At 37.6% G+C, this 14,851-nt stretch overlaps 1 protein-coding gene across 1 annotated transcript in view; it reads left to right on the forward strand.

Moving 5' to 3' along the window:
• The window catches only part of LOC141657771 (protein CELLULOSE SYNTHASE INTERACTIVE 1-like), a 468,470-nt gene that overhangs the window by 115,796 nt on the left and 337,823 nt on the right, over window positions 1–14,851 (forward strand). The window lies entirely within an intron of this gene.

A 14,851-nucleotide genomic window follows, 5' to 3' on the forward strand; every position in this document is an offset into this window, starting at 1 on the left:
ACTTTTATGTCACATAACTCCGGTGAACATTTTTCTCAGCTTACTTTTATCCTTCTTTTCTCTTTATACTCAACAATACCATTTAATAGCTCAACTCCTTATTACTTCTATCTAACCCTTTAGTGCTCCAATTACCTTCTCATCGCTCCAAAACTCAAATCCCATTATTTCATATCGATATCATCTCACTCTTTCTTATCATGGATCTTCTCTTATTATGCTATCACTCACACTTGCCTCTAATCTATCTGTAACGCCCCGTAATTTCGGACCGTTAATATATTTCGGAAATAATTTATTAATCAAATAAAAGTTGATATTTAAGTATTTAAAGTAAAAATAAATTAAAGAAATATAATTTTATTATATTTTGAAGAAAAGTATTTATTTTGATAGTTTCGAAATGTTTAAAAATAGTTTAAACCGTGTAAAACTTTTTAGTTCGAAATAATGGCGTATCGGGGGGAAAATAACAATTCGTTTGAACATTGGGTAAACGAATTTGGAAATGGGTCGTATGAATACTCAATTTCCTTGTAATCTCGTGTTTAAAAACTTTGGTCTTGTCGGAATTTGCATTTGACTTACGGTTTTAATTATTATCGAAGCAAGTCAAAACCGACTCGAAAAATACCGACTCAAACCCGTTCTCCTCCTTTCCTTTCTCCCTTACCCGGCTCCCTTCCCCTTTCTTTTCTTTTTTTTTTCTGATTTTGTTTCCTCTATCTTCTTCTACCTTCTAAAAAGACCAAAACTTCATTTTTATACAATCAAGCTAATTTTCAACACAATTTCTTCGTTTCTTGACGGTTTTTCACGAAATTTACGTTTCCGGAATCCCCTCGACGAGATCTACAACTTAGTATGTTCTAATTTCAGTTTTCATTAAGTTGTTTTAAGATGAAATTTCGGTATTTTCGGTATTTGTGCTTATTTATGGTGTTTTTATTGTTTAATTAGCTGAAGATTTGGAAGACGAGTTCGGGGACTCATATATTGTAGAGGATAGCGGCTAGTTGTGGTTAGGGTTTCGGTTTTGAGGTGCTAATTGCTCATTTTCTAGCTTAAGGTAACATATTTCGAGTTACTCGACGAATTATCGTCACAATCTTTGTTGTTTTTGGATGTTTGGTGATTTTTGTTGGAGTAGTAGTTTTCACATGTTAAAATTCGTTGCATGCATGCTTAATTTATGCCTTTTGTTAGTTTAAATTATCAAAGTTGAATTGGGAACGATTAATTAATGTTCAGACGGTCTTTTACTAAACAAAAATGGAAAAAATGGTGGTGTAGGGGACGGCCAAAGAACTGGCAGGCCCACGGCGACCACAAAACCCCCTTAGGGGTTGGCCCGGTTGGTCTGTGCTTGTTTCGCGGTTTTTCGTACAAAATTGGTCATTTCGGGTTAATTAATGTTAGAGTTGTATAAGTAACAAATGGGTAGTATTTTGAATTGAAGCATACTAGTAACAAAAATTATGTTAATGGTAAAATTGTGCTTACATTAATAGTTATCACATGTTAGGATAGTTTACAAAATGAAATTGTAATTAATAGGCTCAAATTGAATTTTATAGCGATAATTGTAATGTTTTGTTGATTGTGCCGAAAACTGAGCCTTAGTTCCTTTGACTGATGCGATGTTAGTTAATTGAGTGATTGGTCAGCCGCAATTTGACCGTGCACTGCCGCAGGTCAGGGGTTGCGGGTAAAAATTCGGTTGAATGATTTAGATAATCGGCCTTTTTCTTGTTTTAGGCCATTTATTATATCTTTATTCCACATGTGTAGTTAGTTGAATTTAAGTAGCTTCTTATATTGTAGAAACGGCCCTAGATTCCCTGAAGCCTTCAATATGGTTAATATTGTTAGAATTGAAATTTGGTATTTAATAATTATTGAGGATACTGTTGGATTTGTATGCTGAATAGACATTTATATAGCCTTTCACATGATAGAATGTTAGAATTTATGTTGGTAAGTAGGACTCTTTGCCCTCTTATGGTTAAGTGGGTGTCTTACTTGACTTGTGTGGTGAGTCTTGTGTGGTGTGGGCTAAAGTATTCAAGCTGGGACTAGCTGGGACTAGGTCCTAGGTGAGTATTTCGGCCTTCATCATAGATAGGTCTTTATAGTCTCTGACGAGTATATGTTCACTGCTTGATAGCCTTTGTGTTCCTGACTAGTGGATTTATATCCAAGTTGGGGCATGACCTCAGTTACTTATTTTGATAGTAAGGGGTCAGCTTAAGTACTAGCCAACCCTTTGGTGGACTCCTTAGGGTACTCACTTTGTTTTTAGAATAATAGTGGGTCTTGGGTGCGGTGGTGTGTATCCGCATGTGTAACGCCCCGTAAATTTCGGACCGTTAATATGTTTCGAAAATAATTAATTAATCAAGTAAAATTTGACAATAATGTATTTAAAGTAAAAATAATTCAAAGAAATATAATTTTATTATATTTTGAAGAAAAGTATTTATTTTGATAGTTTTGAAATGTTTAAAAATAGTTTAAATCGTGTAAAATCTTTTATTTCGAAATAAGGGCGTATCGGGGGGAAAATGACAATTCGTTTGAACGTTGGGTAAACGAATTTGGAAATAGGTCGTATGAATACTCAATTTTATTGTAATCTCGTGTTTAAAGACTTTGGACTTGACGGAATTTGCGTTTGACTTACGGATTTAATTATTATTGAAACGAGTCAAAACCGACTCGTAAAAATCCCGACTAAAAATCCCGCACTCCCTTTTTCCTCCTTTCTTCTCCCTCACGCGGCATCCCCTCTCCCTCTCTTTCTCTTTTTCTGATTTTTGCCTTGTTCTTCATCCTTAAGTTTCCAAACTCCATTTTATATAAAAACTCAAGCAAAATCGTCACAATTTCTTCGTTACTAGTCCGTTTTTCGCATAATTTACCTTTCCGGAATCCCCTCGCCACGATCTACAACATAGTATGTTCTAATTTCAATTTTCATTAAGTTATTTTAAGACCAATTTTCGGAAATTCGGTATTTTTGCTTAATTTTTGTGTTTTAATTGTTTATTTAGGTGAAGGATTGGAAGACGAGTTCGGGGACTCGTATATTGTAGAGGATAGCGTCTAGTGTCGTTAGGGTTTGGGTTTTCAAGGTGTTAATTGCTCTTTTTCTAGCTTAAGGTAACATATCTCGAGTTACTCGACGAAAGATCGTCACAATCTTTGTTGTTTTGGATGTTTTGTGATTTTTGGTTTAAGTAATAATTTTCACATGTTAAAATATGGTTGCATGCATGCTTAATTTAAGCCTTTTGGTTAGTTTAAGTTAGGATATTAGTAATGGAACGATTAATTAATGATTGGATGATGTTAAAACGAGTTAAAATGAAGAAAAAACGGAAAATTAAGAGGTATAGGGTGACGGGCAGCAGGCCGGCAGGCCGTGGCAGGCCCGTGGCAGGCCCGTGGCAGGCCCACGGCTAGTCCACGGTTGGCCCGGGTCGGTCCGTGCTTGTTTCGCGGGTTTTCGTACAATCTTGGTCTTTTCGGGTTAATTAATATTAGAATAGAATAAGTAACAAAAGGGTAGTAATTTGAATTGAATCAATCTAGTAATAAAAAAATATGTTAATGGTAAAATTGTGCTTATATTAATAATTATCACATGTTAGGGTAGTTTACAAAAGGAAATTGTAATTAATAGGCTCAAAATGAATTTTATAGCGATAATTGTAATGTTTTGTTGGTTGTGCTTAAAATCGAGCCTTAGTCCCTTTAACGATGCGATGTCGATTAATTGAGTGATTGGTCACCGCAATTTGACCCGTGCACTGCCGCAGGTGGGGTTGCGGGTAAAAATTCGGTTGAATGAATTAGATAATCGGCTTTTTTCTTGTTTTAGGCCATTTATTATATCTCTATTTCACATGTGTAATTAGTTGAATTTAAATAGCTTCTTATTTAGTTAGTTGAATTTAAATAGCTTCTTATTTTGTAGTAATGGCCCTAGATTCCCCTAAAGCCTTTAATATTGTTAAAATTGCTAGAATTGGAAGTTAGTATTGAATTCTTATTGAGGAACTGTTGGGATTGTATGCTGTAAATAGACATTATAAGCCTTTCACATGATAGAATGCTAGAATTTATATTGATAAGTAGGACCTTTTGCCCTCTTAAGGTTAAGTGGGTGTCTTACCTAACTTGTGTGGTGAGTCATGTGTGGTGTGGGCTAAAATATTCAAGCTGGGACTAGCTGGGACTAGGTCCTAGGTGAGTATTTCGGCCTCCATCATAGATAAGTCTTTATAGTCTTTGACGAGTATATGTTCACTGCTTGATAGCCTTTGTGTTCCTGACTAGTGGATGTTTATCCAAGTTGGGGCATGACCTCATGTACTTATTTTGATAGTATGAGGTCAGCTTAAGTACTAGCCAACCCTTCGGTGGTGTCCTTAGGGTACTCACTTCACTTTGTTTTTAAAAAAAGTTGTGGGTCTTGGGTGGGGTGGTGTGTATCCGCATGTCTAGGTCTGCGCAGATTTTAGGCTAGGGTTGTGTTGTCTCTTGGCCATGTTTTCTTAATAGTAACCGCTGAGCCAAGATACCGGTTCGATTACCTTCCCTACCTCGTGGTATAGACTCGAGTTACAAAGTGACTATTGACCGTGCTAAGAACTTATGCCTGTCTTTGATATATTGCCCGTTCTTGTATGGTGATTTTATGAACGTAATAGGTGAGATGTAAGCGGTTCTGATTGATAAAGTTTGGATTACTATTTGAATTATATGATTCACATGATAGTTTAGTTGGTCGATTAGGGGTCATAGGTCAGAATTACATGATAATTACATTGTTTATCATATTGCTTACATGTTTTACTACATGTTACATTAATTTTGACGATTCGTGGGTAAGGAGGACTCGAAGTTACTCCCCACTGAATTGTGGCTTTCGTGTTTGTATAAAATGCGATTGACAGGTTGTTGATGCTTAGTTGGGGTCACAGACGAGCTAGTGAGCAAGGAACCTTGGACCTAGTTTTTGGCTATTATTATAGTAAACCTTTTATCTTTTGGTTTGTATATTATTTGAAGGGACATATGTCTCCCTTTTTCTATTTTGGGTTTGTATCATTCTACTTTCTATTCAGCTATGGCATGTAAATTAGTTTATCAGTTGTTGCAGGGTTTTTGACACTCTTCTTGAGTTGGAATTGGTTGTGAATGGTTTAGTTAGAAATTTTTTTTGAAATTGCAGGTTTTTGGACTAGTTGAACCATTTACAAACATATCCTACCAGTTTTTCCGTAGAATTTACGTATATAACTAAGGCTAGATTTAAGGGTGTCACAGTTGGTATCAGAGCCTATTGCTCTCGACGCACGTTTGTGCACCCCACTTAGAAATCACTTGACCTTTAAATAATAAATTTGAGAGAAGGGTAGGATGGGTAGAATTAGGATTTTATGTGGTAGTCTGTTTGTGATTGCTAATTGATAGGTACTAATTAAATTTTTCCCTTTTGAAAGATGGCTCCGCCAAGAAGAGACATTGATGATGCTATTTTATTAGTTCTTACTCAAATTCTCCAAAATCAACAAAATCAACAAGCTCCTCTTCCTCCGCCTGCTGAGGGTACTCCAGGCACCTATACCTGGGTGGCTAATCAGCTGACCCGAATCAACACTCCCACTTATGGTGGAGAGATTGATCTAGCTGCTCTTACAGAGTGGTTTAGGGAGTTGGAGAAAAGCTTTACTCTATATGATGTCAAGGAGGAACATAAAGTGAAGCTAGCCTCTCATTTCCTTGTTCGAGAAGCAGACCGGTGGTGGTCCATGACTGGGCCTACCGTTTCAGCTGAACCAGGATTTGACTGGATACGTTTCAAGGAGTTAGTGGAGGCTGTTTCTATCCTCAAGAGTCAAGCACGAGGTTGAAGGGATTCATGGAGTTGAAGCAAGGAAGCCTTCCAGTTCAGACCTTCACTGATAAATTCAATGAGTTGGCTCATTATGCCACTAGATTAGTGAAGGATGACAATGAAAAAGCCTTCTTCTATCTTGAAAAGCTCTCCCCTAAGATCAAAAGCATGGTCCGTCGGGATTCCACTAGCTTTGTTTCCATTTACAATGATGCTTTATGGGCCGAGAATTCATTGAAAGAAATTGAAAATGAAGCTCGTGCAACTAGTTCTAGTCTTGGCAAGAGGCCTTTGTATCCCTCTTCTAGGCCCTTTACTCCATCACCTAGGTTCATCTCTTCTCCCTCTGACTCAAACAAGAGAAGATTCGTTTCTAATGTTCAAGCTAACCGGGGTGGTCAATCTTCAGCTTTTAGTGACACTAAAGGTACTAGAGACCGACTGTGCTATAACTGCAAGAAACCAAAGACACCCTGTAAATGCTTCATCGACCCTGTCATATGCTTTTCTTGCAACAAACCGGGCCACAAGGCCAATGTTTGCCCGGAGAGGAAGGTGACAGCTCCTACTGCTCCTATCACCCCAATGAGGCCTGTGAGGCCGAAGGGTCGGATCTTTGTTATGAGCCGAGCTGAAGCTGAGGCACATCCTGATATCATTACCTGTACATTTTCTATTTTTGATGCTCCTTGTTTGGTACTGTTTGATACGGGTGCCTCTTTATCTTTTATTTCAATAAAACTTTCCAACAAATTATCACTTGAATCATCACAAGAAGAAAGCACATCTATATCTTTACCCTCTGGTGATGTCTTTTCCTGCTCAAAAATCTATCCGGAAGTTCCTATTTCTATTGTGGGATCTATATTTCCAAAGAAATCTTTTCCAATTTCCACTTGAAGAATTTGATGTCATTTTGGGCATGGATTGGTTACATACTCATCATGCTCGATTTGAATGTCGAGACCAGAAAATAATTCTTACAAACCCTTCAGGTCACCGTGTGTCTTATCAAATGGTTAAAAGACAAACCGGTACTAAATTAATTTCAGCTATGAAGTTTATCAATGCAATGAAAAAGGGTCATCAAGCCTTCTTGTGTATGGTGACTACTTCGATTCTTCTTCTCTGCCTCCTAAAGAGAACATTCCAAAGAGTATGTGAATTTCCCGATGTTTTTCCTGGATGAGCTACGGAATTCCTCCCGAAAGGGAAGTTGAATTTGCTATTGATCTCATTCCCGTGTACCTACCCTATTGCTAAAGCTCCTTATAGGTGGCACCGAAATGAAAGAGCTGAAGACTCAGCTAAATGACTTGATTGCCAAAGGTTTTATTCAACCTAGCTTTTCACCTTGGGGTGCTCCTGTTCTCTTTGTAAGAAAGAAGGATGGATCTATGCGATTATGCATAGATTATCGTGAACTTAACCGAGTTACTATCAAGAATAAATATCCTCTTCCTAGAATTGATGATCTTTTCGATCAGCTCCGAGGTGCTTCTACTTTTTCCAAAATTGATCTTCGTTCGGGCTATCATCAAATTCCAGTCCGAGAAGCTGACATTCCTAAAACTGCTTTCAGTACGAGATATGGTCATTTCGAGTTTACGGTGATGCCATTCGGTTTGACCAATGCTCCAGCTGTATTCATGGATCAGATGAACCGTACTTTCAGAGAACACCTTGACAAATGCGTTGTAGTGTTCATTGATGACATCTTGATCTATTCTAAATCTGAAGAAGAACATGTCCAACACCTTCGTGCTATTTTGGAGATTTTGCGCCGTGAAAAATGGTATGCTAAATTCTCTAAATGTGAATTCTGGTTACCTAAAGTGACCTTCCTTGGGCACGTCATTTCAAAAGAGGGTGTTATGGTAGATCCTGCCAAGATTGAAGCCGTTGTTGATTGGAAAAGTCCAACCAATGTTTCTGAAATCCGTAGTTTTCTTGGCTTGGCGGGTTACTATCGACGATTTGTGAAGGATTTTTCAAAGATTGCTAGGCCGATGACTCACTTTGTTGAAGAAAGAGTCTAAGTTTGTGTGGTCTCAAGAATGTGAAAATGCCTTCCAGGAATTGAAAAAGAGGTTGACTACCGCTCCGGTGTTGACCTTACCTGAAGAAGGAGTGGACTTTGATGTTTACTGTGATGCTTCTAAGCATGGTTTAGGTTGTGTCTTGATGCAAAAAGGGAAAGTCATTGCTTATGCCTCTCGACAGCTTAGAGTTCATGAAGTTAACTACCCGACTCATGATCTTGAATTAGCTGCGGTAGTACATGCTTTGAAGATTTGGAGACACTACCTCATTGGAGTCCATTGCAACATCTATACCGACCACAAGAGCCTGAAATATCTCTTTACCCAAAAAGAGTTGAACATGAGACAAAGGAGATGGTTATAATTGGTGAATGACTATGATGCCAATCTAATTTATCACGAAGGAAAAGCTAATGTGGTGGCTGATGCTCTTAGCAGAAAATCCTGTCATTCCTTGAATTCTTTTCGGGAATTACCTCCTGAACTTGCTTTAGAACTTCAAAAACTAGGAGTAAGCCTTGTAAAAAGGGGCTCTCATCATCTTGATGCCATGTCAGCTGAACCTGACTTCCACCGTGAGATCCGTACTTGCCTTCCTAATGATCCTACTTTCATATCCATTCGAGTTAAAATTCAACTTGGGCAAGCTAAGGATTGTAAGATTGATGATGATGAGTATCTCCGTTATCATGGTAGAATCTATGTTCCGAGTGCAGCTGATTTAAGAAAAAGAGTTCTTGATGAAGCACACCTTTCTCCTTACTCCATTCATCCGGGAGGTACCAAGATGTACAAAGATTTGAGATTGCAATTATGGTGGCCTAGGATGAAAATTGAAGTTATGGAGTATGTCAGTAAATGCCTCACCTGCCAGAAAGTAAAGATAGAACATCAAAAGCCCGGGGGTTTGCTTCAACCCTTGGATGTTCCTCTTTGGAAATGGGAGTCTATTTCCATGGACTTTGTGATGGCCTTACCCAGGACTTCCACTGGGAAGAATGCTATTTGGGTGGTTGTGGACCGATTGACTAAGTGTGCTCGGTTTATTCCCATTAGAGAGACCTGGAGATTAGAAGTTCTAGCTCGTACCTATGTGGATGAGATAGTGCGCTATCATGGGGTTCCTAAAGATATAGTTTCAGATCGAGACCCTCGATTTTGTTCTCGTTTCTGGACTGCATTACAGGAGGCCTTGGGTAGTAAACTATTAATGAGCACTGCTTTTCATGCCGCCACTGATGGTCAAACTGAGAGGACAATTCAAACTTTAGAGGATCTTCTTCGTGCCTGTGCTTTAGATTTCCAAACTTCTTGGGAGAAATGTTTACCTTTGGTTGAATTCTCTTATAACAACAGCTATCAAGCTTCCATTAAAATGGCACCATATGAAGCTCTGTATGGTAGAAAATGCCGTACTCCTGTCTGTTGGGATCAAACCCAAAATGTTCCAATGTTAGGACCTGATTTGGTGACCGAGTCCATTGAACAAGTTAAGATCGTTCGGGAGCGGATGAAAGCCGCTCAGGACCGTCAAAAATCATATGCTGATGTCCGTCGTCGACCACTTTCCTTTGAGGTTGATGATCAAGTATTCCTTAAAGTGTCACCTATGAAAGGGGTGAAACGGTTTGGCGTTAAAGGGAAGCTGAGCCCTAAATATATTGGACCTTTTCAGGTGATTGAAAAGATTGGTCCTGTTGCTTACCGTTTAGAATTGCCCCCAAATCTGAGCAAGGTTCACAATGTCTTCCATGTTTCTCAATTGAGGAAGTACATTAGTGACCCTAGTCATATAATCCAAGAAGAGATTCTTGAATTGGAGCCTAACTTGGTGGTTGAAGAAAGGCCAATTCGGATTCTTGACAAAGCCAACAAGCAACTTAGGAGCAAAGTTGTACCTCTAGTCCGAGTTCTTTGGCGTTGTGGAAATGTCGAAGAAGAGACTTGGGAGACTGAAGCTTCTATGTTAGCTAAATATCCTGAATTATTCTCGTAAGGTATTCTTTTTCTTACTCTTTTTCCGAGTTTCTAAGACTTGTATAATCATATTTAGTAAAGATAGTATTCTTACTATAGAATTTTAAACTAAAAGTTTGAAAATGCTTTTATGATTTTCAATGGTTTTAACATTAGTGAATGTTGAATCTCGTTGTTGGTGACGTCCCAATAATGGGTTTTCTCATTTATTGGTGTAGAAATATTTTTATATCTTGATATGAATATGGATGTTCTTGTCTGATCAACAAGAGTATCACCGTTTCATTGAAAAGATACCTATATTTTCTTATAACTATAATTTCTCCTTCTAAGTTTCGAGGGCGAAACTTTTTAAAAGGAGGGGTGATTGTAACGCCCCGTAAATTTCGGACCGTTAATATGTTTCGAAAATAATTAATTAATCAAGTAAAATTTGACAATAATGTATTTAAAGTAAAAATAATTCAAAGAAATATAATTTTATTATATTTTGAAGAAAAGTATTTATTTTGATAATTTTGAAATGTTTAAAAATAGTTTAAATCGTGTAAAATCTTTTATTTCGAAATAAGGGCGTATCGGGGGGAAAATGACAATTCGTTTGAACGTTGGGTAAACGAATTTGGAAATGGGTCGTATGAATACTCAATTTTATTGTAATCTCGTGTTTAAAGACTTTGGACTTGACGGAATTTGCGTTTGACTTACGGATTTAATTATTATTGAAACGAGTCAAAACCGACTCGTAAAAATCCCGACTAAAAATCCCGCACTCCCTTTTTCCTCCTTTCTTCTCCCTCACGCGGCATCCCCTCTCCCTCTCTTTCTCTTTTTCTGATTTTTGCCTTGTTCTTCATCCTTAAGTTTCCAAACTCCATTTTATATAAAAACTCAAGCAAAATCGTCACAATTTCTTCGTTACTAGTCCGTTTTTCGCATAATTTACCTTTCCTAATCCCTCGCCACGATCTACAACATAGTATGTTCTAATTTCAATTTTCATTAAGTTATTTTAAGACCAATTTTCGGAAATTCGGTATTTTTGCTTAATTTTTGTGTTTTAATTGTTTATTTAGGTGAAGGATTGTAAGACGAGTTCGGGGACTCGTATATTGTAGAGGATAGCGGCTAGTGTCGTTAGGGTTTGGGTTTTCAAGGTGTTAATTGCTCTTTTTCTAGCTTAAGGTAACATATTTCGAGTTACTCGACGAAAGATCGTCACAATCTTTGTTGTTTTGGATGTTTTGTGATTTTTGGTTTAAGTAATAATTTTCACATGTTAAAATATGGTTGCATGCATGCTTAATTTAAGCCTTTTGGTTAGTTTAAGTTAGGATATTAGTAATGGAACGATTAATTAATGATTGAATGATGTTAAAACGAGTTAAAATGAAGAAAAAACGGAAAATTAAGAGGTATAGGGTGACGGGCAGCAGGCCGGCAGGCCGTGGCAGGCCGTGGCAGGCCCACGGCTAGCCCACGGTTGGCCCGGGTCGGTCCGTGCTTGTTTCGCGGGTTTTCGTACAATCTTGGTCTTTTCGGGTTAATTAATATTAGAATAGAATAAGTAACAAAAGGGTAGTAATTTGAATTGAATCAATCTAGTAATAAAAAAATATGTTAATGGTAAAATTGTGCTTATATTAATAATTATCACATGTTAGGGTAGTTTACAAAAGGAAATTGTAATTAATAGGCTCAAAATGAATTTTATAGCGATAATTGTAATGTTTTGTTGGTTGTGCCGAAAACTGAGCCTTAGTCCCTTTAACTGATGCGATGTCAGTTAATTGAGTGATTGGTCAGCCGCAATTTGACCCGTACCTGTCGCAGGGTCAGGTTGCGGGTAAAAATTCGGTTGAATGAATTAGATAATCGGCCTTTTTCTTGTTTTAGGCCATTTATTATATCTCTATTTCACATGTGTAATTAGTTGAATTTAAATAGCTTCTTATTTAGTTAGTTGAATTTAAATAGCTTCTTATTTTGTAGTAATGGCCCTAGATTCCCCTAAAGCCTTTAATATTGTTAAAATTGCTAGAATTGGAAGTTAGTATTGAATTCTTATTGAGGAACTGTTGGGATTGTATGTTGTAAATAGACATTATAAGCCTTTCACATGATAGAATGCTAGAATTTATATTGATAAGTAGGACCTTTTGCCCTCTTAAGGTTAAGTGGGTGTCTTACCTGACTTGTGTGGTGAGTCATGTGTGGTGTGGGCTAAAATATTCAAGTTTGTGACTAGTGACTAGGTCCTAGGTGAGTATTTCGGCCTCCATCATAGATAGGTCTTTATAGTCTTTTACGAGTATATGTTCACTGCTTGATAGCCTTTGTGTTCCTGACTAGTGGATGTTTATCCAAGTTGGGGCATGACCTCAGGTACTTATTTTGATAGTATGGGGTCAGCTTAAGTACTAGCCAACCCTTCGGTGGTGTCCTTAGGGTACTCACTTCACTTTGTTTTAAAAAAAGTTGTGGGTCTTGGGTGCGGTGGTGTGTATCCGCATGTCTAGGTCTGCGCAGATTTTAGGCTAGGGTTGTGTTGTCTCTTGGCCATGTTTTCTTAATAGTAACCGCTGAGCCAAGATACCGGTTCGATTACCTTCCCTACCTCGTGGTATAGACTCGAGTTACAAAGTGACTATTGACCGTGCTAAGAACTTATGCCTGTCTTTGATATATTGCCCTTTCTTGTATGGTGATTTTATGAACTGTAATAGGTGAGATGTAAGCCGGTTACAGTTGATAAAGTTTGGATTACTATTTGAATTATATGATTCACATGATCGTTTAGTTGGTCAGTTAGGGGTCATAGGTCAGAATTACATGATAATTACATTGTTTATCATATTGCTTACATGTTTTACTACATGTTACATTAATTTTGACGATTCGTGGCTGGGAGGACTCGAAGTTACTCCCCACTGAATTGTGGCTTTCGTGTTTGTATAAAATGCGATTGACAGGTTGTTGATGCTTAGTTGGGGTCACAGACGAGCTAGTGAGCAAGGAACCTTGGACCTAGTTTTTGGCTATTATTATAGTAAACCTTTTATCTTTTGGTTTGTATATTATTTGAAGGGACATATGTCTCCCTTTTTCTATTTTGGGTTTGTATCATTCTACTTTCTATTCAGCTATGGCATGTAAATTAGTTTATCAGTTGTTGCAGGGTTTTTGACACTCTTCTTGAGTTGGAATTGGTTGTGAATGGTTTAGTTAGAAATTTTTTTTGAAATTGCAGGTTTTTGGACTAGTTGAACCATTTACAAACATATCCTACCAGTTTTTCCGTAGAATTTACGTATATAACTAAGGCTAGATTTAAGGGTGTCACAGCATGTCTAGGTCTGCGCAGATTTTAGGCTAGGGTTGTGTTGTCTCTTGGCCATGTTTTATTAATATTAACCGCTGAGCCAAGATACCGGTTCGATTACCTTCCCTACCTCGTGGTATAGACTCGAGTTACAAAGTGACTATTGACCGTGCTAAGAACTTATGCCTGTCTTTGATATATTGCCCTTTCTTGTATGGTGATTTTATGAACTGTAATAGGTGAGATGTAAGCCGGTTACAGTTGATAAAGTTTGGATTACTATTTGAATTATATGATTCACATGATAGTTTAGTTTGGTCAGTTTAGGGGTCATAGGTTAGATTTACATGATAATTACATTGTTTATCATATTGTTTACATGTTGTACTACATGTTACATTAATTTTGACGATTCGTGGCTGGGAGGACTCGAAGTTACTCCCCACTGAATTGTGGCTTTCGTGTTTGTATAAAATGCGATTGACAGGTTGTTGATGCTTTGTTGGGGTCACAGACGAGCTAGTGAGCAAGGAACCTTGGACCTAGTTTGGCTATTCTTTTAGTAAACCTTTTCCTTTTGGTTTTGTATATAATTTGAAGGGACATATGTCTCCCTTTTCTATGTTGGTTTGTATCCTTATATTTCCGCGTCTTTGGTTATGTATGTAAATTAGTTTATCAGCTTTTGCAGGGTTTTTGACACTCTTCTTGAGTTGGATTGGTTGTGAATGGTTTAGGAAGAAAATTTTTTGAAATTGCAGGTTTTTGACTAGTTGAACCATTTACAAACATATCCTACCAGTTTTTCTGTAGAATTTACGTAATTAGTTAAGGCTAGATTTAAGGGTGTCACACTATCCATAAAATCAACGTTCACTGTTCAAACAATTGCATCTCCTTTGTACATCTCTAGAAATCAAAATTCCTTTCATACCGTTAATTGCCCAAGGAAATCCCACAGTAGTTTCACCTCTTAATAAACCAAATCTCCCAAACTCACTCACTGTCTACAAATCCATCTCGCGACATGTCTCCACAAAGTTCACTATATACCACTCTTCTCAACCCCTTTAAAACGAACTTTCACTATGTATATTCTTAACCCACAAGACTCCTAACCATCTCCCTCCATAATTCTTCACACATCTCAAGTTGCCACTATCCACATCCTTACTCTCAATCCTTTCATTCTCACGTTCCTTAGACTCACATTACCCCTTGCCCATATTCACTTACTTTTACGTTACTCAACACACAATCATATCACTCATCTCATCTCATCTCAGAAAATATGCTCTATGTCTCAATTAAGCCATAACGATCTTCCCTTTATTTTTCCACTATCTATCGCAACCACATATAACTCATGTCCTCCCACCGAATTCATACTCACCACAGGTGCCACTCACTACACCACAAGATTGGGTAACTTACGCGTCAAGACCAACATACATGTAAAACAATGCATAAAGAAGTAAAATAACACCTTTGAATTAAACATAATATGCAACGGAGTCAAAAGATAAGCATATGACCCAAAATAGGGGTCACTAGATCGAGTACAAGCCACTCGATCGAGTAAATGACTTACTCGATCGAGTAGGT

Source organism: Silene latifolia, chromosome 5 (genome assembly GCF_048544455.1).
Source record: "Silene latifolia isolate original U9 population chromosome 5, ASM4854445v1, whole genome shotgun sequence".
NCBI classification, from domain to species: Eukaryota; Viridiplantae; Streptophyta; class Magnoliopsida; order Caryophyllales; family Caryophyllaceae; genus Silene; species Silene latifolia.